Source organism: Sus scrofa, chromosome 7 (genome assembly GCF_000003025.6).
Source record: "Sus scrofa isolate TJ Tabasco breed Duroc chromosome 7, Sscrofa11.1, whole genome shotgun sequence".
In the NCBI taxonomy this organism is placed as follows: Eukaryota; Metazoa; Chordata; class Mammalia; order Artiodactyla; family Suidae; genus Sus; species Sus scrofa.
In genome coordinates, this window is record NC_010449.5 from 2,030,290 (window position 1) to 2,057,939 (window position 27,650).

The following is a 27,650-nucleotide window of genomic DNA, read 5'->3' on the forward strand; positions in this document are numbered from 1 at the left end:
CGACCTCGCCAAGCGCCCCCTGGAATTCTGCGGGCCTTGAGACCTCTCCCCGCCCCTCTCTGAGGACAGGTCCGAGTCACCGTCACAGCTCCCCAGACACTGGGGTCTGCCATCAATAAATGTCTCCCAGGGAGTTCCCGTCGTGGCGCAGTGGTTAACGAATCTGACTAGGAACCATGAGGTTGCGGGTTCGGTCCCTGCCCTTGCTCAGTGGGTTAAGGATCCGGCGTTGCCGTGAGCTGTGGTGTAGGTTGCAGACGCGGCTCGGATCCTGCGTTGCTGTGGCTCTGGCGTAGGCTGGTGGCTACAGCTCCGATTCAACCCCTAGCCTGGGAACCTCCATATGCCGCGGGAGTGGCCCAAGAAATAGCAACAACAACAACAACAACAAGACAAAAAGACCAAAAAAAAAAAAAAAATGTCTCCTGTGTGCAAGAATCTATGCTTTAACTTAACCCTGAGTGAAAAAGACGGTCACCAAACCCCACACTGCAGCACCCAAGCGACAACCAGCACACGCTTCGCACCTGCAGTCCTGTAATAACGGGCCGCCTCGAAACAGGACGGGAAGCTGGGCTTCATGCATCTGCCCTTACAGAGCACTGTGTCCATTCGTTACTACGATTCGCCACATTCAACAACTTGCCGTATACCCTGAAGCTTTTCTTTTTAAAGACAGTGCAGTTAAAATTATTTATCAGGGAGGAGTTCCTGCGGTGGCTCAGAGGTAATGAACCCCACAAGGATCTATGAGGATGCAGGCTTGATCCCTGGCCCTGCTCAGTGGGTTAAGGATCCGGCATTTCACCGAGCTGTGGTGTAGGTCGCAGGCGCAGCGTTGCTGTGGCTGTGGTGTAGGCTGGCAGCTGTAGCGCTGATTCAACTCCTAGGCTGGGAACCTCCATATACCTCAGGTGCAGCCCTAAAAAGACAATATATATAAATTTTTTAAAAATTTTATTTCTAGGGCTATGCCCTCGGGATCACGGCAAGGCGGGATCTGAGCTGTTTCTGTGACCTACACCACAGCTCACAGCAACACCGGATCCTTAACCAACTGAGCGAGGCCAGAGATGGAACCCACAACCTTATTGATACTAGTTGGGTTCTTAACCTGCTGAGCCACAATGGGAACTCCTAAAATTATTATTATTATTATTTTGTGTGCTGTCTTTTTAGGGCCACACCTACGGCATACGGAGGTTCCCAGGGTAGGAGTCAAATCGGAGCTGTAGCTGCCAGCCTACGCCACAGTCACAGCAACGTGGGATCTGAGTCGCATCTGCAACCTACACCACAGCTCATGGCAATGCCGGATCCTTAACCCACTGGGCAAGGCCAGAGATCGAACCCGCATCCTCATCGATACTAGTCAGGTTCTTAACCTGGTAAGCCACAAATGGGAACTCCTGATTATTTATCAAGGGAGAAAGACCCTCAGGAGAGAAAGCTGCTGATGCCTCTGTACCCAGAGGCTGTTCGTGGATCAGGGGCTACCGGCCATCTGCTGGTTGTCTGGAGGCCAGAGCAGAGGTCGGAGGCTGCAAGGCTGCAGCAGATCAGAGGGGAGAAGAGGCAAAGTGCGCTTGGCCGCAAGGGTGGGACTGGCGCTGACAAGGATCGGGCGCGATGCCAGCAGCTCACCTGCGGGGAGAGAATGAAGTCCCCAGAGTGTCCATTCCTGCCCTGCCACACACTCTCAAGTCCTCGTCACAGCTAGAGACTGAGAGAAATTTGGCCTTGCTGATCAAGAACCTCTGCTATTTGATTCAGAAGATGGGACCAAACAGCCTATCCCGGCCATTTCCGTGACGCTGTTCCTTGCAGTGCCCAGGCCAGGTTTGTGTGAGACTTACTTCCTGGCAGGGCTCAGGTGGGCAGCCCAGACCTGGCATCTCTGTGCTTCAAAATAATAAAGAGATCAGGGCCTTTTAGAAAAACTGACAGGTGCAGGGCGCAGTGTTCACATATTAAGCACAAGCGGTGGATGTGCTGCAATGGAGACAGACCTCGGCAGCAGCCAGGGCAGGCGTGATGCTCTGAGGCTCGGCGCAGGCTTGAGGACCGGATGAGAGAATCTGACACTTGGCCATGCAGGTCACCAACCCGTAAGCACAGCCAGAGAGGTGACACCCTTGGTTCGCTGGTTGGCCAGGCGCCACGAGGCTGGCGGTCCTCCCCTCCCCTCCCCGGCTCTTCAACGGTGATGCGGTGAGAATGAAAACACCTGCAGCTGCTGAGCTTTCTCCACGGACCCCCTGGGGACGTCTAACCCCCACAGTCAATCTACACTCTGTGCTGTCACACCCAGGACCACAGGGACCTCCCAAACCCGGGCTAGGTCCGGGGTGACAAGGAGCATCAGTCCCTGACCAGGAAATGACTCCACGGTCTGACTTCTCCCTCGCCCCTCGCTGAGGCTGCTGCCTGCATCAGGGTCACGTTGACATGACAGTGATGGAGGAGCTCTCCTTTCTGTAAGGCCTGAGCGATCCACTAACTCCTGGCTACTTGGCAGAAGTGTCCCCATGGACCGGTGGCTTGTTAGAGACGGAGCCTCAGGCCCCGCCCACCCCTGCAGGATTGGCACCTGCCTTTGATGGTGACCCCAGACGACCTGCTGAGAAGGGCTGGCTCACTGTGACCCCCCACCCCGCCGACCGTAAGCATCACCCGCAGCAGGAGGGACGTTCTGCGTCCCAGACACGCGTCTACGAGGCTGAATAAGTAAAAGCATTTCCCGGTTGCTCCAGGCTCCGTGAGGCTAGGAACCCTTGCAGAGACCTGGCTCTGCTCATCAGGCAGAAAAGTACGGAGCATTCCAACAGACACAGGGATTTTCGCAATCCCGCGGGGCGGTGGCAAAACAGCACTTTGGTGTGAGGACGCGGGGCTGGCACTCACTCGAGGACAAGGACCTCTGGCTTTGACTCACCAGGAATTGATCCCGAACTGCCTAAAATCAACTACGCTCCGAAGATGGCTGGAAGGATGTTAAAAAAAAAGAAAAAAAGCAATTATGCAAGAACCGCAGGCACTTGGCGTTTGCCATTAATCACATGTTCCTTCCGGGTGATGAGAAATCAGTTTTTCTCAAGTGAGAAGACGGACACCTCAGCCTCCCAGCCGGCCACGGGTGAGGACCGCAGGCGGGGGTCTTCCCGAGAAGGCCCGACCCCAGCTCTGCCAACAGGGCCACTCCAGGCAGTGGTGCTCCTGGCCTTGGCCCCCAAAGCCGGGGACACCTGCCACCAGCAGGGCCTGTGTCCCCAGTGCCACCGGCCCTGAGGACCTGGGTTCTGGGTGGAAGAGGCCACCCCGGGCAGGTGTCAGCTGCACCGTGGCAGGCCTGGCTGTAAGCTGTGTCACCATTCTGCTCAGAGCCACTTTCTGTGCCGGCGGGGCCACCTCAAGTTATTCTCCGTTACGGGCTTCATTACGCAGAGCAATTAAGGGTCATAAAAACTTTCGTCTTAGGTGACGCTTTATAGAGCCAAACATAAAAGCGACTCAAGAGCGGACGTAGCGACGGATGGCTCCACTGCTGTGGTTAAGAGCCTGGACTCTGGAGCCAGGAGGCCTGGGTTCAGACTCTGTCCCCGGACTTATAAGCTGTGACCTTGGTTCAGTCCTCCAGGAATTCTGTGCCTCAGTTTCACCATCTGTAAAGTGGGCTGCTGGGAGCACTGAACGTGCAGTCTGCCTGAACCTGGTGAACGCCGCGTGTCAGCTTATCCAGGTGACGATGTGACGCGTTACTGCCCTATGTCACCACGTGATTACTGCCAAGTCACTCTTTGGTCTCATTTAAACGCTTTCTGATTCATTTGATGTGCTGAATTTCAGGGTAGGACTGAAGTTTGTTCTGAAAGACTGAAAAAAATAAATAACCTAGAACGAAAGTCAACGCTCTCTCTTTTCCGTAGATTCTACGTCATGGAGATTCTCCCAGATCTAGAAACAATCCACCCACTAAAAACAGAATGGAGCGAATCCAAGAAAACTGCATCAAAAATTCCCGTTGTCGAAAAAACAAACAAAAACCAAAAAACCTCCCTGTTAAAATGGATTTCCCCTAACGCCAAAATAGAGGCTTATGAGCTATTCTGACAAGCCTGATGTGTTGCTGATAAGCAGAGAAATGACTGAACACTATGAGAATTAAATAGCATGTAATTAAGACTCCACAGAGGCATCTGGCGTGAGAAGAAACAAGGGCCCGACCCCAACAGCCCCGAGGCCCCTTTCGCCGTTTCGGCGGCTGTGACGCTGGGAAGCTCTGCTCCTCAGAAGCTGTCAGATTCTTCCAATTTTCCTGGAGGAAAAGAGTCTGGTGCCACCCAGATCCATGACCTTGGGTGACAGAGGCCCGGGGAGGGTCAGCCTGTGTTGCCAGTAATCTGGGGCTGCTGTCTCTCAGCGAAGGAGACAATTCCAGCTCATCCAGGTGGGCCTGGCGTCATCTGGGGCAGGGCCAACCCCAGAGCTGAGCTTCTGTGAAGAGGAAAGCGCCTGCCTGCTGTGCAGCTTCGCCCCTGCCCGAGGGCCAGCCTGCTCTTCAGGAGGCTGCCCTGTGGACCTCAGACCCGCCTAACCCCCCCTCCACCGCCCCCTGCCCCGGCCCCGCCACCTGGGGTGTGAGCCTCCCGCTGGCAGGAAACCTCTTTCTGTCTCCTCCTGGCTCTGTTCTCTGGCTGAGCTTTGACTCGGGTCAAGCTGCTCACACCCACAGGGGGTCACAGGACTCCGTCTCAGAAGCTGCCCGCCCGGCGGCCGCCTGGCCTTCCTGGGTGCTTCTCGGGACACCTCTGGCCCTGCTTCTCCTCCCAGGCCAGCCTGGCCCTGCCCCCTGGTGCCATGAGCTGCAGGGGCTCTAAGGGAAACCTGGGAAGGTGGTAGGCATGCTTCAACCCTGGCTGGGGGACCCTTGGCTGGGTTCCCGGGATCAGACATCAAACGGTACTGGGGACCCATAGGGACACAGAGGCCAGATGTCCTCCAGCGAGGGGACCAGTGGGGACATGCAGCCTGGATGTCCTCCAGCGAGGGCACCCAGGCCCCAGGAAGAAGGCTGGAGTCCAGGGGTCAAGGCACGCAAATGAGACTTGAGAGTTCAGAGAGGGTTTTGTGATTCTGCAGTAAGGAGAAAACGCCGTGGTGGCTTCTTTCTCTCTTTGGGAGCAAAAAGGTCAGGGAGAGGGTGTCCATCTGAAAAGGGACCAGCCACCCCTCCCTCCTCCATCCCCCATCCCTCCATCCTTTATCTTCCATCCCCCATCTCTCCATCCCTCCATCTCTCCATCCCCCATCTCTCCATCCCCCATCCCGTCATCCTCCATCCCTCCAAGGTCCCATCCAGCTTGGAGATTCCACACCCTGTACACCAGCCCCGAAGGGCTTTGTATGCAGGTGAACCAAACTGAAACACTCCCACCTCCTGTAAAGGCACAGGGAAGACGCGGCTGAAATCAGCCCCGTGGTCTGGATGGAGGAGCTGGAGGGTCCGGAGCTGGGGGAGGGAGTCCGGGGCGGTATCACCGGAAGCCGGCTCCACTGCGACTGCTGCGTGTGACCTCTGTGTGACCTCTGCAAACTCCGAGGCTGGGGACAGGGCACCAGGGCCACCAGGTCCCTGTGGAGCCCTGTCAGGAACACGGGCTGCTCAGAGGCCAGTCCTCCAAGCGGAGCCCGCTCCCCCCGCCTCCCAGCCTCCTCGGTTATCAGCCAAGTGCTTAGGAGAGAAACTGCCCCCAAAGGAGGCCACGGATGAAGGGGTGACAGCGCAGACCCCCAGTTTTGGAAGGGGTGGCAGCGCAGACCCCCAGATCAGGCCTTAGCTCCCTCCAGCCTGGCCTTGGCGCCGGTGATGCCCACCTGGGCCCTGGCTCTGCGCCTCCCTCCCCCCTACAAGGGGGCTGTGCTCAGTGGCCCTGCCAGGCCCCCACCCCACCTGCCCACCTCCCTCCTCTTGCCAGCTGGCCTGGAAAGGGATGTGCCGCTGCCTAATTACTGCCCTGGCCAAGGCCCGGGGCGGAACCCTGGAAAATAGACCGACCTCTGCCATGTGACTGCGGAGCTCCTCATTATAGCAAGAGTGCCCGCGACAGCCGCGTGGGGACTCAAATAGCATCTGGGGGCGTGACTGTGCAAGGCTGCTATTATCACCTTGGCCCCAGGAAGACTTCCTGCTCCTCCTAATTTAGGACCTGCCAACCTAAGGGGGCAGTTAAAGCTGTCTCCGCTTAGAGAAAATGAAAATAAAAATACAGAAACTTAAAATATTTCCCACAAATCAGGTTCCAGCGTCTGCCAGACACACACGTTCACGCTCCACCGCAGAACCACACAAGGCAGGGGTCGGGCTACCCATCGGGTCTCCGGCGCTGGGCAGAGGCACAGCTCTGCTCTCTGGGGGCTCACACGCCAGCAGGCGCTCTTCATGCATGAAACTCACTCGTCTGCACACTCTGTCACGTGGACTGTCTCTAATGCTCCTTTTCCACCAGGGGACCCTGAGGTTCAGAGTGAGTCAGTGACTTGTCCAAGATCACACAGCTAAGGAAGAAACAAGGCAGGCATGGAAGCCAGGGCCCCGTCCCCTCTGGTTCGTCCCCCACCTCGGCTGCAGGCAGGAGCTCGCTCTAAACGGAGCCCCTGGTGGGTCCGGCCTCTCCAGGGTGCGGCGCCAGAATCTAAGCCTCTGGAGGCCAGGCCTCCCCGGCTTTGCTCACCGCCCTTCCTTGGAGCCCAGGCGGGTGCCCTGCTCGCAGCAGGACTCGGGGATCTGTCACACGAAGGACCTAACGGTGGACCCTTCCTGTCCAGCTCAGTGGCTTTACCCGTGCTCCTCTCTTCTCAGATTTCCACGACGGACACAAGGAAGGACCCGGTGGCTGAGATCAATCAGTGGACATGCAGAAGTGGGTCTTACTCAGGAGCCCACCACGGTCCATGTGTTCGCGCGGATGACCAGGGGAAAGATGCCCACGAAGCCCAGCTACTGTCCGTTCTACAGGACGAGCCACAAAGCTCAGTGGCCTCTCGAGACAATCCTTCTTGCTCTCAGCTTATATATCTCTCTCTCTCTGTTTTTGCTTTTAAGGGCAGCACCTGCCGTATATGGAAGTTTCCAGGCTCAGGGTCGAATTGGAGCTATGGTTGTCGCCTACAGCACAGCCATGGCAAGGCCGGATCTGAGCTGCATCTGCGACCTACACCACAGCTCACAGCAACACCGGATCCTTAACCCACTGAGCGAGGCCAGGGACCGAACCCAAGTCCTCGTGGATCCTAGTTGGGTTCTTAACCCACTGAGCCATGGCGGGAGCTCCTCACTTTATTTCTCCTAGAGGAACATTTTGGTAACCAGTGTTTCTGCTCAGACATCTCTCCTGTTTAAAAACAACGCGTGTCCAGCACTACACGCTTAAGCATTTAAATGAACACAGCTTTCAGGACTTAATGAGAGGCGAGCAATCCAAGGAGAGAAGTGACCTGACACATCGGGACAGCTGCGAGTCCACTGAAACCCTCGCTCTTCCGGTCCGCTGGGCACTTTCCCGCTGAGTGAAGGAGCGGAGACGGCGAGCGGGTGAATTTGGGGTCAAGGGCACGTGTTAGGAATCGCCACCGCGGTTTCCAGTGCCAGTTCCAAATCTCACCCTCCCTGGTACCACCCATTCTACAGATAAAAACCACACTTACTGACCAATCAGGCAGCACCCTCAGATTATGCACCCAAGCAAATCCGGGCCTCATGGGCTCCAGACCTGCAGTCTCAGAGGATGGTGCCTGATGGGACAGACAATCCCCAGTTGTTCCCAGCAATGCCTGGTGACAGCGACGCTCGGCTCCCAGACATCGGGGAGCAGGGCAGAGGCGGGGGGACACGTCACCCAGGGCTCACGTCTCTTCATCAGCATCCTCAACACTGCCGGCACTTTGTGAGCTTGACAAGCAGTCAGCAAATCGGGAGTCGGCTTTGTGGTAAAGGGAATACAGGTGGACACGGGTTCTGAGGGTCCTTCCTGTGTGACGCCTGATAACGGGAAAGGCATTTCACTCCTGGGCATTTTTTAGCTCTGAATTTTTTTTTTCTTTTTGTCTTTTTGCCTTTTCTAGGGCCACTCCCACGGCATACGGAGGTTCCCAGGCTAGGGGTCTGATCGGAGCTGTAGCCGCCGGTCTACATCACAGCTCACGGCAACGCTGGATCCTTAACCCACGGAGCGAGGCCAGGGATCGAACCCACAACCTCATGGTTCCTAGTCAGATTCGTTAACCACTGGGCCACAACAGGAACGCCTCTGAATTACATTTGTAAAGAAGAACTCTTCTCCCCAGTGAGGGCTGTTCAGAAGAGGAAGCACCGCAGCGTCACAACCACAGCAGGTGATGGATCTTTTTGCACGTCGTGTCACTCTCCTTCGGCCCCACCTTGCTCAGAGCAAAGCGGTCCTTCGCGGTGACTCAAGCCACACGTGCTCTCCGCCCCCTCCCCCCACTGCAGCCCACTGGCCTCCTTGCTGCACTGGCCGTCCATCCCCTGTGCCTGGAACACCTTCCCGGAGTGTCACATGCTCCCTGCTCCCTTTCTGCAGGTCTCCACCCAAGTGTCATGTGTCAGGAAGCTCCGTCCGACCACCACATACAAAACCGCAATCCCTGAGTTCCCTGGCGGCCTGATGGTTAAGGATTCAGCATTGACACTGCTGCGGGTCAGGTTTGGTCCCTGGCCTGGGAACTTTCATATGCCACGGGCGCAGCCAGAAACGAAAAACCCAAACCCCAGCCATCCCTACACCATCTCACCCCCGACCCCGCCAAGTTCTCCCTGCTGACTCACTACATGGGGACAGGGTCTCTGCAGGGCAGTTCTCAAGTGTGGCCCAGACCGGCCAAAACCACAGGAAACACAAATTCTAGAGCCTTCTCCAGACCTGCTGAATCCGCACCGAGGGTCGGTCCAGCCACCTGCGTTAACAAGCCCGGCAGCAGACTTTACCAGCACAACAGCCTTCGGTCCTAACGACCCGATTTTATTACAACCGAGGTTTAGATAACAAAATGCAGATTTCTGGGCCTCGCTCTGGAGATCTGGATTCAGGGGGTCTAGGTCGGGGTCCCCAAATCTCCATTTCTAACAAGTTTCCAGGCCAAGTGGATGCTGCTGGTTCGGGCCCCACACCTGGAGACCCAGCCCGGAACACCAGGGGGAGAGCGTCGCACGTCTTCACCCGAGCCCCCGTATTGACGCCCCCCTTGCGGGTTAAAGTAACACAGATGAGGGGCCACACTACAGCTTGGAACACCTGCGGGCCTGCAGGTGGACAGAGACTAGATGCTTACTTTTTCTCAGCACCAGACATGTTTATTTTTTTCTCACTGAAGAAAATAGTTCTTCCAAAGCCCCAAGGGCAAGGCAGGCAGAAGCATCAGAGGCCTGGAGTTGCAAAGAGTTCAACTCTCTACCTATTTCAGATGAAAGGAAGCTCAGAGAAAGCCCACCAGGGCTGGTGGGGTCGAATGCCAGGCAGGTAAGATGCTTGTAAGACCCACCTGGCGTAAGAAGTGGGCAACTCACCGTGCGTCTGCTCTGTTTAAAGGCCTTTAAATTCAAAATGAAAAAGGAGAAACCACAATGGACACCTCAGAAATACAAAAGCCATAAAAGAATACTATGAACTGCATGCCAACAAATTTGACAACCTAGAAGAAATGGACAGCTGTCTAGAGACGTACCGCCTGCCAAGACTGAATCAAGAAGCAACAGATCAACTGAACAGACTGATCACTAGAAATGAAATTGAGTATGTCGTAAAAACACTCCCTACAAATAAAAGTCCAGGACCAGGGGGCTTCACGGGTGAATTCTACCAACATACAAAGAAGAACTTATTCCCATCCTCCTTAAACTTTTTCAAAAGGTTGCAGAAGAAGGAACACTCCCAAAGACATTCTACGATGCCACCAACACCCTAATTCCAAAACCAGACAAGGATACCACCAAAAAAGAAAACTGTAGGCCAGTATCTTTGATGAATATACATGCAAAAATTCTCAACAAAATTTTAGCCAACTGAATCCAACAACATATCAAAAAAGACCATACAGCATGACCAAGTGGCATTCATTCCAGGTGCACAAGGATGGTTCAACATATGCCAATCAATCAGCGTCATCCACCACGTTAACAAAAGAAAAGTCAAAAACCACATGATCATCTCAATAGGCGCAAAAAAAGCATTTTACAAAGTCCAACATCCATTCATGATAAACACTCTTGCCAAAGTGGGTAGAGAGGGAACATACCTCAACATAATCAAAGCCATTTATGACAAACTCACAGCAAATATAATCCTCAATGGAGAAAAGCTGAAAGCCTTCCCACTCAAATCTGGAACAAGACAAGGATGCCCACTCCCACCACTGTTATTCAACACAGTATTGGAAGTCCCAGCCACAGCAATCAGTCAAACAAAAGAAATAAAAGGCATCCAAATTGGAAGAGAAGAGTAAAACTGTCACTCTATGCAGATGACATGATACTATACATAGAAAACCCTAAGGACTCCACACAAAAACGACTCGAGCTGATCAATGAATTCAGCAAAGTGGCAGGATACAAGATTAACCTTCAGAAATTGGTTGCATTTCTGTATACCAACAATGAAATATTAGAAAAGGCATACAAAAATAAAATATCTTTTAAAATCACACCCCTAAAAATTAAATACCTGGGAATACACCTGACCAAGGAGGTGAAAGACTTATATGCTGAGAACCATAAAACATTAATCGAGGAAATTAAAGAGGATTCAAGAAATGGAAAAATATTCCATGTTCCTGGGTTAGAAAAATTAACATGTAAAAATGGCCATACTACCCAAAGCAATCTACGATTCAATGCAATCCCTATCAAATTACCCATGCCATTTTTCACAGAACTACAACAAAACAATCCAAAAATTTATATGGAAACATAAAAGACCCAGGATTGCCAAAGCAATTCTGAGAATAAAAACCAAGCAGGAGGCATAACTCTCTCAGACTTCAGGCAACATTACAAAGCCACGGTCATCCAGACAGTGTGGTACTGGTACCAAAACAGACAGACAGACCAAAGGAACAGAATAGAGAACCCAGAAATAAACCCAGACACCTGTGGTCAATTAATCTTTGACAAAGGAGGCAAGAATATAAAATGGGAAAAAGACAGTCTTTTCAGCAAATGGTGCTGGGAAAACTGGACAGCTACATGTAAATCAATGAAACTAGCACACGCTCTCACACCGTGCACAAAAATAAACTAAAAATGGCTTAAAGACTTAAACATAATCCCACTCCTGGGCATCCATCCAGAGAAAACCACGACTCGCAAAGACACATGTCCTCCGATGTTCACTGCAGCACTCTTCTCAATAGCCAAGACAGGGAAACAACCTAAACGTCCATCGGCAGTGGAGTGGATCAAGAAGAGGTGGTACATATATACAGTGGAATATTACTCAGCCATTAAAAGGAACGAAATACCGGCATTTTTAGCAACCTGGATGGACCTAGAAATTATGCTAAGTGAAGTCAGTCATACCATGAGACACCAACATCAAATGCTTTCACTGACATGTGGAATCTGAAAAAAGGACAGACCAAACTTCTTTGCAGAACAGATGCTGACTCACAGACATTGGAAAACTTATGCTCTCTGGAGGAGACAGTTTGGGGGGTGGGGGGATATGCTTGGGCTGTGGGGTGGAAATCCTGTGAAATGGACTGTGATGATCATTATACAACGACAGATGTGATAAATTCATTTGAGTAATAAAAAAAATAAAGTTAACCAACGCTAATTTAAAATAAATAAAGTTAACTAATGCTAATTAAAAAAAAAAAAAAGACTTAAACATAAGACAAGATACCGTCAAACCCCTAGAAGAGAACAGAGGCAAAACATTCTCTGACATGAACCGTACCAATGTTTTCTTAGGTCAGACTCCAAAAGCAACAAAAATAAAAGCAAAAATAAATCAAACTGATGAGCTTTTGCACAGCAAAGGAAATCATTAAAAAACAAAAAAAACAAAAAAACAAAAAGACAACTTACAGAATGGGAGAAAATAGTTTCAAATGATGCAACTGACAAGGGCTTCATCTCTAAAATACACAAAAAAACTTATACAACTCAACAGCAAAAAAACCAACAACCCAACTGAAAAATGGGCAAAAAGAGCCAAATACACATTTCTCCAAAGAAGACAGACAGATGGACAACAAGCGCATGAAAAGACACTCAACATCACTGATTATTAGAGAAACGCAAATCAAAACTGCTATGATGTACCACCTCACACCTGTCAGAATGGCCATCATGAGTAAATCCACAAATAACAAATGCCTGAGAGAGTGTGGAGAAAAGGGAACCCTCCTGCACTGTTGGTGGGAATGTAAATTGGTACAACCACTGTGGAGAACAGTAAGGAAGTACCTCAGAAAACTAAATATGGAACTGCCACAGGACCCAGCAATCCCACTCTTGGGCATATATCCGGACAAAACCTTCCTGGAAAAAGACACATGCACCCTTATGTTCGCGGCAGCACTATTCACAAGAGCCAAGATATGGAAATAACTTAAATGTCCATCAACAGATGAATGGATTAAGAAGACGTGGTATAGATACACAATGGAATACGACTCAGCCATAAAAAAGAACAAACTAATGCCATCTGCAGCAACATGGATGGAACAAGAGACTCTCATGCCAAGTGAAGTAAGTCAGAAAAAGAAAGAAAAATACCATATGATATCATTTATATCTGGAATCTAATATACAGCACAAATGAATGTTTCCACAAAAAGAAAATCACGGACTTGGAGAACAGGCTTGTGGTTGCCAAGGGGGGAGGGTGTGGGATGGACTGGGCATCTGGGGTTAATAGATGCAAACCATGGCATTTGGAGTGGATAAGCAATGAGATCCTGCTGTATGGCGCTCGGAACTCTGTCTAGTCACTTATGGTGGATCCTGATAATGTGAGAAAAAAGAATGTATACATGTGTGCGTGCCTGGGTCACCTTGCTGTACAGCAGAAAACTGACAGAACATGTAAACCAGCTATAATGCAAAAAATAAAAATCATTAAAAATAAATAAATTCAGTTAGAAAACAAATCTCTGTTTGGGTCACACGAACATGACTTGGGGCCCGGGTCTGTCACGCGCTGCCAACCAGCTGGCTTCATCCAAGGGTAAAGAAAGGTCATGGAGGTTGCGGGCAGCTAATGTGGGGTCAGCACCCACCCCTGGGGCTCTGGGCCTTTCCGCACGCAGCCTCGGAGAAGCGCCCACTTGGATGTTTTTCAGTTTGTTTTAAAATGGAAATTACAGGAGTTCCCGTCGTGGCGCAGTGGTTAACGAATCCCACTAGGAACCATGAGGTTGCGGGTTCGGTCCCTGCCCTTGCTCAGTGGGTTAACGATCCGGCGTTGCCGTGGGCTGTGGTGTAGGTTGCAGATGCGGCTGGGATCCCGCGTTGCTGTGGCTCTGGCGTAGGCCGGTGGCTACAGCTCCGATTCGACCCCTAGCCTAGGAACCTCCATATGCCGCGGGAGCGGCCCAAGAAATAGCTAAAAAGACAAAAAAAAAAAAAAAAAAAAAAAAAAAAAAAAAAAAAAAAAAGGAAATTACAATAGAAACAGAAGCCAAACGCGACGTGGCACGTGGCGCTTAAACCCAGCTCCCCTCCCCCACCAAGACCGGCGCTGCTTTGTGCCGAATTGCACCTGTAACAGCACCGGCCAAGGGCCAGGCGGGCCGGCAACTGGGAAGGGGTCCAATGGCAGGTCTGGGTGACAGTTCACCCCGGCCAGAGGGTGGCACGGGTTCCCCTCCCGACCCAAGTGGCATGGGGTGTCCTTGCAGCGGCAGGTTCTGGGGTCCTGCGGTTCACTGCTTCTCCTTCCTGTGGAGTTTGCCTGCGCATTTCCTGCACGTGGCGGGAAAGGACACTGCCCCCTCGGTGGCAGAGCCTCCGTCCACGTCCACACAGGAGTCAGGTCAGGGAGTGTGCGGCTCTGAGGCCCTGTTAAGGGCGCTCCCAAGGTCACCCAGCCTTTGTCACCCACCCCACCCCCGCCCAGATGTGGGCTCCTAAACAGATGCTACACACCTGTAACTGCAGGTAATAGACGGCCCCTCCCCCAATGCCCCCGCCCCGGCGGCATCCCCTCCCCTCCCCCCAACACAGGGGCCGGGTCCGATGCTTCTCTCCAGGGGTCAGGGCTGTACCTGCCGCGCCAGCTCTGTGATGCCTGAGCTTGTAGCCCAGTGGGTCAGGCCCGGGCCAAAGCCGGCGCCCCCCGCCCCAACCCTGGAAACACACACAGGCTGTGCACCCACCGGGCTCAGCCGTCACTCAAACGCCCGTCACCGGATCCGAGTCCCGCCGAGCAACACTCACACACACGGTCCCACTGCTTAGGCTCCTATTGGCCACCTCTCCTCAGCGAGGCTCCATCTACGTCCGTGGCCGTCAAGGGGGCCGGCCCTTAACGAGCTGAGCGCATCCATGCGCGCCCACTCCAGGTTGCCGAGACCTAATGAAACACTCAGCAACCAGCCAAATGTCTAAGGGCCGTAGGTTGCTCGTGAATTGTCCATCTGCTTCCCAACATAATGACACTGACGGAGGACCCTGGGGACGAGCGGCAGTCGGGCAGCCAGGAGCAGCTCCCACCCATGAGAAGGAAGCAAAGCACTGTCATCTGGAAAGGGGCAAGTGGAAGGCACCAGACGGCGGGAGAAGGTCCACGCATCCTGCAAACATTCAGGGAGTTATTCCTTCAATGAGGCTTTTACTTGATGCATTAATTCCGAAGATTTTTTTTTTTCTTTTCAGGGCTGCACCTGCGGCACGTGGGAGTTCCCAGGTTAGGGGCTGAATCGGAGCTGCAGTTGCGGCCTAACACCACAGCTGCGACAACATCGGATCCTTAACCCACTGGGGATGGAACCTGTGTCCCAGCATGCCAGAGAGATCGCTGATCCCGCTGCACCACAGCAGGAACTCCTTAAAATTATTTAAATCACAAAAATATTTCAAGGATATTGACTAAGTATAAGAAGCAATGGAGACGCTGTGCCCAATGCGCGGCTCCAATCTTTCCATCTACCTTATCCACTCCCTCCTTTTTTAGTGAAGAAAATGCAACAGACACGGTGGAAGCCCCCTAGTGGTCCCCTTGGGCCAAGGACCGTGCTACTGAAAGTTCAACGGTGAACCAGTGGCATCCAGCACCACGTGGTAGGGAACCTGGGCTCTGGGGCCAGACGGACGGGTTCTGAATGTTAGGTTGGTCCCGGGAAAAACCAGACTTGGCTTTAGGCTCTCGCCCTGCTCCTGGAGAGACGTGCCCAAGACCTGACTAAGTCTTCCCCGAAGTCATGGGACCCAATCCTAAAGACCAGCCCACTCCCCAGGAGAAGGTCTAAACTTCTTTCATATCCCACCAACTCTCCCAAACTGACCCGTCTGTTCCTTGCTCACCCTCTTTACTTAAGAAACGGCCAGTCAGCTTCTGGCACCCACATATAACCTCCCTCCTCCAACAGCCCGACGGCTGACCTCCCCTAGGAGTCAGCCCGGCAGTGCACCCCGCTAATAAAGTCTTTTATGCTTTTCACACGGGTCTCATCCTTTTGGCCGACCTTACACTGAGCTCCCTGGACAGCTCAGCTCTGCTTGAGGACACCTGGGTTCCACTGAGGGCACAGGAAGCTCATTCCTTTGCGCAGGATGATGCATAAAGAGGCTTTTCCGGGCGGGATGAACAGCACGTCTTGAAAGAACTGCTTTCAAACTTCAAGCAGATTGAGGTTAGTGACCGCTGGCACAAACTCCTTCTTAGAACTGCAGAAACGAGTCCTTAAAACGATCCATCTGCTGCCTCCTCGAAATGGAGTAACCTGTCTCCACGGCTACAAGCCAGCTCTTGGCAGCTTGGGAGCTGGGCAGAGGCAGCCACCGTCCCGGTCCAGGTAAATCATTCCATAAATTGTCATATCAGGAGACAAGTAGACCCCTCACTGACCAAGTCTTTCTTCATACAAAGGAAATGGCTATTCGTCATCAAATACGTGACAAAAGGTCCACCGCTGAGCCTCCAATAAATATGCACCCTGTCCCAGTGCAAAGGACATCTGGCTTCACTAGGATGCTCTACGCTGTCATTTTATTTTATTCTTTATTTTTTCTTATTGGGGCTGCACCTGCAGCCTATGGAAGTTCCCAAGTTAGGAGTTGAATCAGAGCTGCAGCTTCCGGCCTGCACTGTAGCCACAGCAATGCAGCATCCAAGCTGCCTCTGTGACCTACTCCACAGCTCACGGCCATGCCAGATCTTTAACCACTGAGCGAGGCCAGGGATGGAACCTGCATCCTCATGGATGCTCGTCTGATTCTTAACCCACTGAGCCACAATGGGAACCCCTGTGCTCTGCCACTGTGGCGTCACCTCTGTTACAGCCTCGAGTCTGGTGGCCCCCCCTGCCAGCCCCTGGGGAGCAGCACCAGAGATGCTCGGCGGCTACAGAGATACAAATGCAAGGACGTGTGGTGGAGTTTCGTACAGTCCACTCCACGCCCTCGAAAATCGTTCTCAGAGGCAAAGGCCTCATTTTTAAGGGACAAGGAAAGAACACGATGCCTCTTACAGGACAGACGTGGGGTCTGGGTGTCCGTGGGGGGTGAGGTGGCGCTCCCGGGTCAGAGCCCAGCCCGCGATGCATTTCTTCTGTTGTGCAAACAGATCTGCCCGGGTATCAGGTTGTGGAGCCGGCTGCTCTGTCAGCATTTAAAACGTTCCGCTTGCGACTCGCGGGAGCTTCAGTCTGGGACCAGGACTCCTCCTGCTCCAGCGGCTCAGACTCAGGGACGGGCTCTCCCCCTCAGGCCGGTACAGCCCCGTCGGTGTGTGGGTGACGCCACGCTGCCCGCCTGCTCCGTTCCCACCCTGCCTCCTTGTGGACCCGCTTCAGCCGCCTCTAAACCCTCTACTGCACACCTGGAACTAAACTCCCTGCGCCCGGCCCCACCCCACAGTCCACCCTGACCCCCTAGGTCGGCTAACGTCACATGCACCCTCCACCCCTGGGCTGGGGGCCCCCCGCTTGGACTCAGTCCGTGTGTCCGGGAAGCTTCTTCTTCACGGACCCTCTCAGACCTGACTGTCCCCACCTCCGTGGCTCCTGCTCCGGCGGGGTCCCCACCTTCCCCTCCTCCAGTCTCCCGCAAGCCGCTGGCAGGAGTGCCCTCTGCTTCTCCCAGGCCTCCCACTGGGCAGATTCTGGCCTTGCTGATGCCCAGGACAGATGCCGAGGCTTCCAAGACCCAGCCTGGCGTCCCTGGACCCAGAACCCGAGGGGCTGTTTGGGGTCAGGACACACCGCACACGCCCCCCACTACAGACAGAGACACTGGTGGAAGTTCGGAAACGAGACGAGAGCATAATGCGTGGCTGACGGATGAGCCAAAGGCCCAGGGTTCGGGTTCTGGTGTGGTACCTCCCCACCTTTTCAGAATTACTTAAAACCCCACTGGCTCTCGGCTTGCTTCCCGAATTTCACAGGACACGAAACCTCCAGTCATTAAACAGGCCGCTCATCCGGTCCACGGTCCCCCAGGTCACTGGGAGGAGATGCTCGGCCCTTCCGCCCGCGCAGAGTCGGGCCCCTGCCGCTGCGGGGGACGCCCCCCCGACCAACCTCCAGGAGCCGCCCTCCCCCAACCCTCACCTCTGCCTCGTCACCGCCCTGGACATAGAAGCTAACCTTTCATTATCTCTTCAGCAGAACAAACACTCCTCCCTCCGGGCAAACAAGAAAAACATAAAAACACCATCCAGCACAACGAGGCAGCAGACGGCGAGCCTTCCCCGGGCAGCTCCAGAGCCGCGTCCCACTCAGGGGCAGCAGTGGCCGTCCAGGACTGTCCAGGAGCCAGAAGCACAGGGCCCATCCGTGGGGGCCCCGACGTCTTTCCATCCCCACCTCCCCCCCCGGGGCACCCCACCTTCTATCCCTGGTCCAGGGCAGAAACCTAAGGGTCTGTCTCTCCCTCCCCCAGCCCGCCCCCCAATCACTATCAACACCTCCTGGAAGACTCTCCTGCCCAGCCGACGCTGCCCACCAACACACAAAGCCAACAGCCCAGGGCAGCCCCCCTGGTGTTGCTGGAAGCTTCTCCAGGTGATGGAGCACCCACAGGGCCTCCCCGCAGGCCCTGAGTTACTCTAGTGCCACATCAGCCTTCCTTCCCCGGCCCCCACCTCCTCTCGGCCCGGCAGCAGCCACGGCTGCCGTGACTTGTTCTCAGCAGCCTAGACGGTAGCACTTCTCTCCCCACGCAGGACGGGGTTCCTGTTTGGCAAAGGACGCCGAATACACAACCGAGACTCCAGGTATCGTGGGGTCTGGGGAGACAGAGGAGGAGGCTGAGGACGGATTCTCGGAACCCCCCAGAATAAGCAAACCGTGAACGAGTGACATCTGCGCTCGACGGGCAGTGCCCCAAACACTCAAGACTCAGCAGGACAGACAGGTGCCTTCGCTTGCGTCTCGCTGTGTCTACAGACGTGGGGAGAGAGGGACGCTGAGGGCCCTGGCTCCTGTGCTCTGGGACGGGGGGCGTCCCCGTGTCCCACTGTCCACTCCTGCTGCTGACATCGGCGCCACTGGCTCTGAGTCTCTGTGGCCCTGGGCGGGGGAAGTCCGAGGGCTGGGGAGGCCCACTGTTGACAGAGAATTCTTTCCAAGTATCCGACAGCATCGTGACCCAGCACACAGGTGCGCATGCCCCCCCCCAACAGGTGCATGAAACAGGACAACCCTTGTTACGTGGGTTGCACTAAATTCTGCTCCCCTCCTTTTAAGATGCTGTGATGGAGCCTCAAAGGACTTGGCAACCCACGACTGTGTTGTGAACAGTGCTTTTTGTTTTTGTTTTTTTCTCTTTTTAGGGCCACACTCACGGCATATGGAGGTTCCCAGGCTAGGGGGCGAATTGGAGCTGCAGCTGCCGGCCCACACCACAGCCACAGCAACGCCAGATCCTTAACCCAGTGAGCGAGGCCAGGGATTGAACATGCAACCTCATGGATGCTAGTCAGGTTCGCAACCACTGAGCCACAAGAGGAACTCCTGAACTGCGGTTTTAAAAAGCTGCTTTAGGGTAGGGTTCAGCTGGCTTCAGAAGCAAGTGCACAGGGGACTCCAAGAACTGTGACCCCGGGGCCCTCGTCCTACCCGCTGCCTGGCTTTGAATAACCTGCCACCTATTTGTATTCAGCCCATGAACTGCAAACGGTTTTCACGTTTTCCAAATGGTTCAAAACAACCAGAGGAAGAATACCGCTTGTGGGAAATGTATGTGACATCGGAACCGGAGAGTCTGCAAGCCTTTTCCTGGAACACGGCCACACTCGCTCAGCCCCAGCCTGGCTGAGCTGCTCTCACGCAGGCCTGGCACAGCTCGATGGCCACGCACCCCCAAAGACCGAATTTCTGGCCCTTTACAGAAAAAATTTTTGCTGACATGTGCTCTGATGCTCTGACTGGTGCAGACCGGACTAGCTGAGCAATCCGTCAAACGGGTTGTCAGAACTGGGATAGCTCTGTTTTACTTCCGCTTGTAATAGAATTATGGGCAAGTCACTAAAGGGCACAGCGGGTTTTTTTTAATGAGAACAGGTTTCTTAAGGAGGCTGAGCTAAGGTCACACACGGGAGGCGACAGTGGGATTTCTGAGGGTGTGGGGGCAGGGCCAAGGGCGTTTTACCGTGTCAGGCTCTTCTCTTTCTGAGGCACATCACAGGCGGTGGAACACAAGGACGGACGCTTTCAAAAACCAGCCCTCTGCTAACGAAGTCCTGAGCCGCTCCTCCTCCTCCACAGGGGAGCTCCAAGCCCAGGAGAACAAACTTCCCTTGACACGCATGCAAGGCGCCCCCGTGGGTGGGACGTTCCCCGGGAGTGGCTGCGAAGACAGGCCAAGGCTGGGGTGTCTGCACACAATCCCAGCAGAGAGGGAGGGCGAGGAGGCCCCGGCTTTTTTTTTTCTCTTTTTGTATTTTCTTGGGCCGCACCCATGGCACATGGAGGTTCCCAGGCTAGGAGTCAAATCGGAGCTGAAGCTGCCGGCCTACACCACAGCCACAGCAACGCGGGATCTGAGCTGCATCTGCGACCTACACCACAGCTCATGGCAATACCAGATCGTCAACCCACTGAGCAAGGGCAGGGATCGAACCCGTAATCTTATGGTTCTTAGTTGGATTTGTTAACCACTGAGCCACAACGGGAACTCCAGCCCCAGCTTTTGGGAGGTGCACATTGGCAAGTGGCAGCGTGAGGGGACAGCTGGCTCCCTGCCAGCCTGCAGCCCGCGGGCCTTTGTCCAGCGTGATCCAAGTACACGGAGGCGGCGGGGCTTCAGCCTCTCGGGCTGGCGGACAGAGGAGGGCGAAGGAAGAGCAACCTGATGCCGCAGAGACACATCGCAAGATGCCACGGGGGTGGGATGGCTGTGGGTGCTGAACTCCAGCCCCGGGCTCTGCAGGACGACGTGGCCAGCAAGGTGCGGTCTGCACGGTCAGAAGCAGCGGGAGGTTGTTGCGGCCAAATAAAGGGCCTTTTGGCTCCCGCCGCCCCTCCCGCCCAGCCCCAGAACCGTCTCCCCTCTGCTGCCCCAGCCACTCTGAAGGCTCCGCAGCCCCTCTGGCCCTGCCCACACCGCCTGCGGCAGCTGGCCTCAGGGAGGCCGCGCTTGTGCCACCTGGAACCAGAACGGGATCTGAGGAGACTCTGGGCTTCCTTGCAAACTGAGCTTGAGACCCAGACCCTAAGGGCTTCTCAGTGATGTGCCCGCCCGAGCAGGAGCCAGGACGGTGGTGCCAGGGCCTGCCCAAGTGCTGCACACAGCAGGGGCACCGGAGTTGCCCTGGTGCCTGCAGCCACGGCAAGTGAGAGGGCAGGGAGGGACCTCAGGGCTCAAGGCCAGCTGGCAGCGCTTGACTCTGAAATCGAGTCACAACAAAGGCAGAGAGTCCCCATCGTGGCGCAGTGGTTAACAAATCTGACTAGGAACCATGAGCTTGCGGGTTCAATCCCTGGCCTTGCCCAGTGGGTTGAGGATCCGGCATTGCTGTGAGCTATGGTGTAGGTCAGACGCGGCTCATATCCTGCACTGCTGTGGCTGTGGTGTAGGCCGGCGACTACAGCTCCGATTAGACCCCTAGCCTGGGAACCTCCATATGCCGCGGGAGCGGCCCTAGAAAAGGCAAAAAAGAATACAAAAAAAAAAAAAAAAAAAAAAGCACCCCTGGTTTCCCCCATTCTGGGCAGGTAGGCGACCCCAGAGAAGGGCCAGCCAGGCCTCAGGGACCACGGAGAGGGGCGGGGGTGGCCCTCCTGTCTGACGGGAGAGTCACACACATGCACACCGCACACAGGTACACACATACACACATGCCCCACTCACTCAGATACATATGCACCCCCCCCACACACAAGAATACATATACACCCCCCCTCCACACACACACAGAGCGCCACGCTTCAGCTTAACAACGGTTAAAGAAGAGCCGCTTTAAGGATTTCATTCCTTGAGGCTCTGACCTTTGCCTCCACCTCATTCTCGTTTTTCCGTCTTTAAACAAGAAACCTCCAGTGGGCATCACTCGAATCCTGGAACTCGTGCCCCTGGCTCCGCACGTCATACACTCCCATTGTGTCCGACCTCGAGTTCTGGAAACGAGCAGCGTGCTGGTCTCAACAAAACCTCCCCTCTGCCGTCAGCCTGAGCGGGGATTTGGCGGACACGAGAAGGATCCTGCAAACGCTCAGCTTGAACGACATTTGGAGGTGCTGGGGTCGGACCTGCGACCGGCTCGGGGCGTGCTGGCCTCCGGCAGGTGCCCCCCTTCTTGCGCTAACAGAACCAGCCCCTGGAGATCAGCCTTGCGTCCACGGAACTCGGCGGCTGAGGAAGGGGCAAAACTCGTCCTTAAGAAAACAAAAAGACAACTTACAGAATGGGAGAAAATAGTTTCAAATGATGCAACCGACAAGGGCTTAATCTCTAGAATATATAAACAACTTATACAACCCAACAGCAAAAAAGCCAACCAATCAATGGAAAAATGGGCAAAAGACCTGAATAGACATTTCTCCAAAGAAGATATACAGATGGCCAGCAAACACATGAAAAAATGCTCAACATCACTGATTATAAGAGAAATGCAAATCAAAACTACCATGAGATACCACCTCACACCAGTCAGAATGGCCATCATTAATAAGTCCACAAATAACAAGTGCTGGAGGGGCTGTGGAGAAAAGGGAACCCTCCTGCACTGTTGGTGGGAATGGAAACTGGTACAGCCACTATGGAGAACAGTCTGGAGATACCTTAGAAATCTATCCATAGAACTTCCATGTGACCCCACAATCCCACTCTTGGGCATCTATCCGGACAAAGCTCTACTTAAAAGAGACACGTGCACCCGCATGTTCATTGCAGCACTATTCACAATAGCCAGGACATGGAAACAACCCAAATGTCCATCGATAGATGACTGGATTCAGAAGATGTGGTCTATATACACAATGGAATACTACTCAGCCATAAAAAAGAATGACATCATGCCATTTGCAGCAACAGGGATGGAACTAGAGAATCTCATCCTGAGTGAAATGAGCCAGAAAGACAAAGACAAATACCATATGATATCACTTATAACTGGAATCTAATATCCAGCACAAATGAACATCTCCTCAGAAAAGAAAATCATGGACTTGGAGAAGAGACTTGTGGCTGCCTGATGGGAGGGGGAGGGAGTGGGAGGGATCGGGAGCTTGGGCTTATCAGACACAACCTAGAATAGATTTACAAGGAGATCCTGCTCAATAGCATTGAGAACTTTGTCTAGATACTCATGTTGCAACAGAAGAAAGGGTGGGGAAAAAATGTAATTGTAATGTACACATGTAAGGATAACTTGATCCCCTTGCTGTACAGTGGGGAAAAACAAAACAAAACAAACTCGTCCTTAAAAATGAAGGCATAATTCCTGTGCAAATATTGACGGGACCCACAAGATGTCAGGCGACACGCAGTCTCGCCGAAGTCCTGCTTGATCCGCAGTGACTCAGGCGTCCCCGCCGTTCAGGAGATCACACCCCGCCTTCCGGGAGAGGTCGCGGCAGAAGCTGCAGGGGGCACGGAGCAGGGGTCCCCACCTGGCTCTCTAATACCCGAACACCACCCAGAAGCCCTGTGAGCCCCCCAGCCACACCCAGAAGCCTGAAAAGGAGGGGTCTCTGACCCCAGCTCTCCCAGCTGTCGGTTTCAGCCTCCTTGATGGGAGACCCGTTTAACCCCTCCTGGGTCTCCTGAGACCTCTTGCCATCCAGCCTCAGTGGTCCCCGACGAAGAGGCCGGGCTGTCAGACCCAGTGCTGCTCTGATTTGGGGGTTTGTAGCCCTTTACAAGATCATGCAGATTCAAACATTGGGAAAAAGGTGCACCTGCAACCAGAAGACCGGAGCTGCTGAGGTTTTTGTCTCCCAATCGCCAAACAGGTCACGCGCTGACCTCCTGTGGCTTCTGCCTCCAGGATGAAGGGCCCTGAGGGTCCCGACTCTGGGAGCCCCCAGCCCTTCTCAGCAGAGCCAGACCCGCTCCTCCACGGGCGGACGTTTCCCAGGCCCCCAGCCTGGCCCTGGGCATGACACAGGCAGAGGTCCCACATCCTAGTGGTGGTTTTTCACGCCTCCTGCTTTGCTTTTTCTAGGAAGTCGGTGGGGAAAACACCACGGCTGGGGCAGGTTGATGAATCCCCCGCGGTGACAAGTGGCGGAAGCACCCTTCCGATGAGGTAAAGCTCCTCGGCCCCTGGGACAGCTTGTGGGGACTTCAAGGAGGATCACCGGCATTTGCCCCCTGGGGCTGGCACGGCCACAGGAGCGGCATGAGAGGCTCGGGGAGAAATCCAGGCCAGAGACACACAGACCACGCAGCCTGGGGACCGCGCGGCCTGGGGACGGCCAGGTCCTTCCCCCAGAGGCAATCAGGGCCCCGGACGGCACAGACCCTCCCCTCAAGACCCTCGACGGTAAACTTGATCGGAGAGGCACACCTGCCAGGAAGCTGGCAAGCAAGGCCCTTGGAGACCCTTCTCCTGGCTTCACTTGGGGGTGGGGCCGGGAGCGAGAGGGTCCCGAGGCTCACCCCCACCCCCACCCCCTCTGGTCTGTGCCTCCATCATGTGAGGCCGTGTGGTCAGCCACCACGGTCACTCTGGAGACCCCGTGCCTCCGTGGCCAGACAACGTCCTTCCGTCCAGCGAGCAGTCCCACGTGAGGGACGGCCTGTCCGCCAGCAGATGAACAGAACACCGGCTCTGTTTTCCAGCAGGAGCCCCTGTTACGAGGGTCAGGGTGGAGACGGGGCATTGGACGGGTCACCCAGGCTTCAGTGTCCACGCCGTCACTAGGTTCCCACCAAGCAATCAAGTAATGAGCGAATGTCCACAACGGGAGGAGGCGCCCGGGCCAGGTCACCGCGGGACTGGGTCTCACGATGCAACGTCTTCTCCGGGGAACACGCAATGACGTCCTCGATGCAACGCGCTGGGGTCAGAGGGCACAGCGGGGATGCTGCCCCTAAAACCGCAGCACACCTGGGGGCTTTGTGCCACACCTGTTCCTTTAAATAGGAAACTGGAAAAATACCGAGGCTTCTATGACCGAATTTAACAGCAAGGAAAGAAAACAGCGCCTGCACCTGGGCAGCACGGAGTTTCCAAGACCCTTCTGTGGGTTCCGGGCCCCCACCCTCTCTGGGGGGGTCACTGTCCTCCCCAAACAAAACAGGGCATCTCCCTCCCAAATTGGGGCCAGCATCTCTTCCCCTGGACATTGTGAGAATAAAACAAGGTGAATCGAGGCCCCACTACCAGCAGTTCCCTCATCCTCAAAGTGAAAATCAGAAGTAAGAGTATCTAGAGGACAGAGGTGAACTCCCGCACACGGTCAGAAGCCCGCGACCTGAAACGGAAACGAAGAGCAAGACACGCCTGCTGTTCTTCGGTGCCTCACCCGCTATTCCTGGCAAGAGGGCATCCTTCCTTCTCGCCGTCTGTAGGAAGAAAGGGGGCAGGGGCTGCGGGCGAGGGCAGGAAGAGGCCCAGCAAGGCTACCGTCCGGGCTGCTGCAGGTGGGGTTTGATCTGGGCACCCCCACGCCCCCACAGCCCTGCCCCCGGCTGCAGAGGACTTGTCCCTCCCGTGCCTCCCAAGATTAAATTTCAACACGGAGGAAACAGAAGCACAGGCTATTTCTGGCTCATCCACTACACCTGTTTGCTATTTCTTAAGACCCCAGTTCAGTCCTGAGCAAACCCGACCACCAGGGCCGATGCAGCCCCGGGTTGCTCCTCCCGCCCAAACGTGGACGAGCCTCCGAAGCGCAGCGCTGAGCTTAAGCAGAAAAAAGGGACGTTCAGAACACCAAGCACATAGGACTCCACTTGTTGAAAGTTTTTAAAGGCAAAGCAGTGCCAGAGGGCGTTCGGGACGCTGCTCGGGGACGAGTACAGATGGGCGAAGGGGGGCCACGGGGTGACAGGAGTGACAGGGGTTCAGGGATGGGGCAGGGGGAGCGGTGCTGCTGGCCGGGAGGGCTGGACATTCTAACAACGCTTGGCGGCTGAGCCTGCAGGTGGGGGTGAAGATGGGTAACCCTAGTTCCCACGATCACGAGAAACCAGGCACACGCACTCCTGGGGAGCGGCCTGCGGGCGCCCAGAACATCCAGGAGGAACCGGTCAGCTGCCCAACAGCTGACGGGGCTGGATCGCCAAGCAGGGCCTCCAATCCAGCCAGACCGGGCCTGGCGTCAGCAGCGCCTGCCCAGCAAGGGAATCCACGGAGACGAGGACCTGGCAGTCGCCCACTTCCTCGTCCGCTTCCGAAAACACAGGCGCCACGCACGGCCCTGCAGCCGCGCCTCCGCGGCACTGGCCAGGCTTCAGCAGCAGCGGCGGAGGGTGTATTTCAGAACCGAACCCGCGGCCAGGACCCCCTCCCCTCCACGTAGGACACTGCTTCCCGGGTCTGGAGCTTTGCTGTAACCGTGTTTTCTTGTCCTCGCCGGCCCAGCGGTGAGCCCAGCCCGGCTTGGCCGCCTGGGGTGTGACGGCAGCAGCCATCACAGTCGGGGCCGGTGACACCCGGGCCCTTCAGAGCCCTTCCAGACGCACTGCCCCGTAAGCCCTCGCGGATCCTGTAATTAAGGACACTGGGCCTTGTGCCCATTTCTAAGATGGGAAAAAGGCACCTTCAAGGCTTTTGGTCATTGACGCGAGGACATGCACAGGCCCAGGCTTTTTGCTTCCCAGCCCCGTGGTCGGCCTGGGGCTGCAGCAGCCCGAACACACCGTCTTCAAGCAGTCACCCCAGCCGCACTGCCTGGGGAGGACACAACCAAAAGGCACACAAAGCCAGAGGCGGGCGAGCGCTGCAGGCCACATCACACGCCCCGAGTCCCTAAGGTCCAGCGGCATTTAGGGGCCGGGGAATATTTATCATTGTTTACACCAAACAAACCCTCCCTCGCCTTAAGCAAAGGCCAAAAGCCCAGTAACCCCCCCCCAGTGCAAACACCAGCTGGAGGACTTGCTCCGGCCTCCTCAGGAAGTCTGCGCTAATAATTATCCAGACAGCACTCTGAGGTCAAGGCAGGCTGGGCGCCCGGGGTGGCACAGGACCGTCCCCCAACCAAGCCACATGAGGAAGGGGACTCGGGCTCAGATGGGTCGTCTTCCCTGCTCCCACGCCCTGCCCTGGCCACAGATCTTAACCGCTTCAAAGACTGAACTCCACAGGCCGGGCTGGCTTCCTCTAAATATCCAAAAGACATCTAAATGCGTGTGCCATACACACAAATCCAGGCTCACCCTTTCTGGTTCCCAGATTAAAAGCAGCTTGAGTCTAGGAACTGTGCTCTTACTCAAAGTCACATGTCCGACTCTTGACCCGGAGAAGACACTGAATAACGATGAGTCACAGAAAACAGAAGGACAGCTGTGCAAAATACACGCACCCTGTCTGCCCACTCAGCAGGGCTCATGCAGAAACGCTACACTAGGAGAAGCCAGGACGAGGGAGCGGCCTGCGGGCCTCGGGGGGCCGACCGTCTGAGGCAGGAGGCACGGGACTAGCTGCCCAGACAAGTGGTGTGCGGAGGCGGGAGGGAGCCCTGGGGAGGGCTCCGCAGGGGAAGCAGCGCTGAAGCTGGGCCCGGGGGCACGTCGGTCTCGCTGTCCTGCCTTGTGGGTGGCAGGAGGGGAAGGGCTGGGAGGGGGCCTGGCAGAGCAGCTCACTCCCGGAAAGAGAGCCGTGCGGGAGAGGCCAGAGTTGGCTTGTTATCAGGATCCAAAGTCCCTGGGAGGGCCTGTTTCAGCCACAGTGACAAGGCCAGGAGCCACAGCTGCGTGAGGAGAGGGCCACAGGGAGGAGCCACGCGGCTCGGGTGGCCCTGCTCTCCGCCCCCCTGGCGCCTCTGAAGCAGGGCTCCACCATCTGCCAGTTCCACAC

The 27,650-nt window shown here is 55.0% G+C and overlaps 1 protein-coding gene across 3 annotated transcripts in view; it reads right to left on the reverse strand.

Annotated features, from left to right (window-relative positions):
• Positions 1-27,650, reverse strand: part of SLC22A23 (solute carrier family 22 member 23) — a 143,089-nt gene that overhangs the window by 41,600 nt on the left and 73,839 nt on the right. The window lies entirely within an intron of this gene.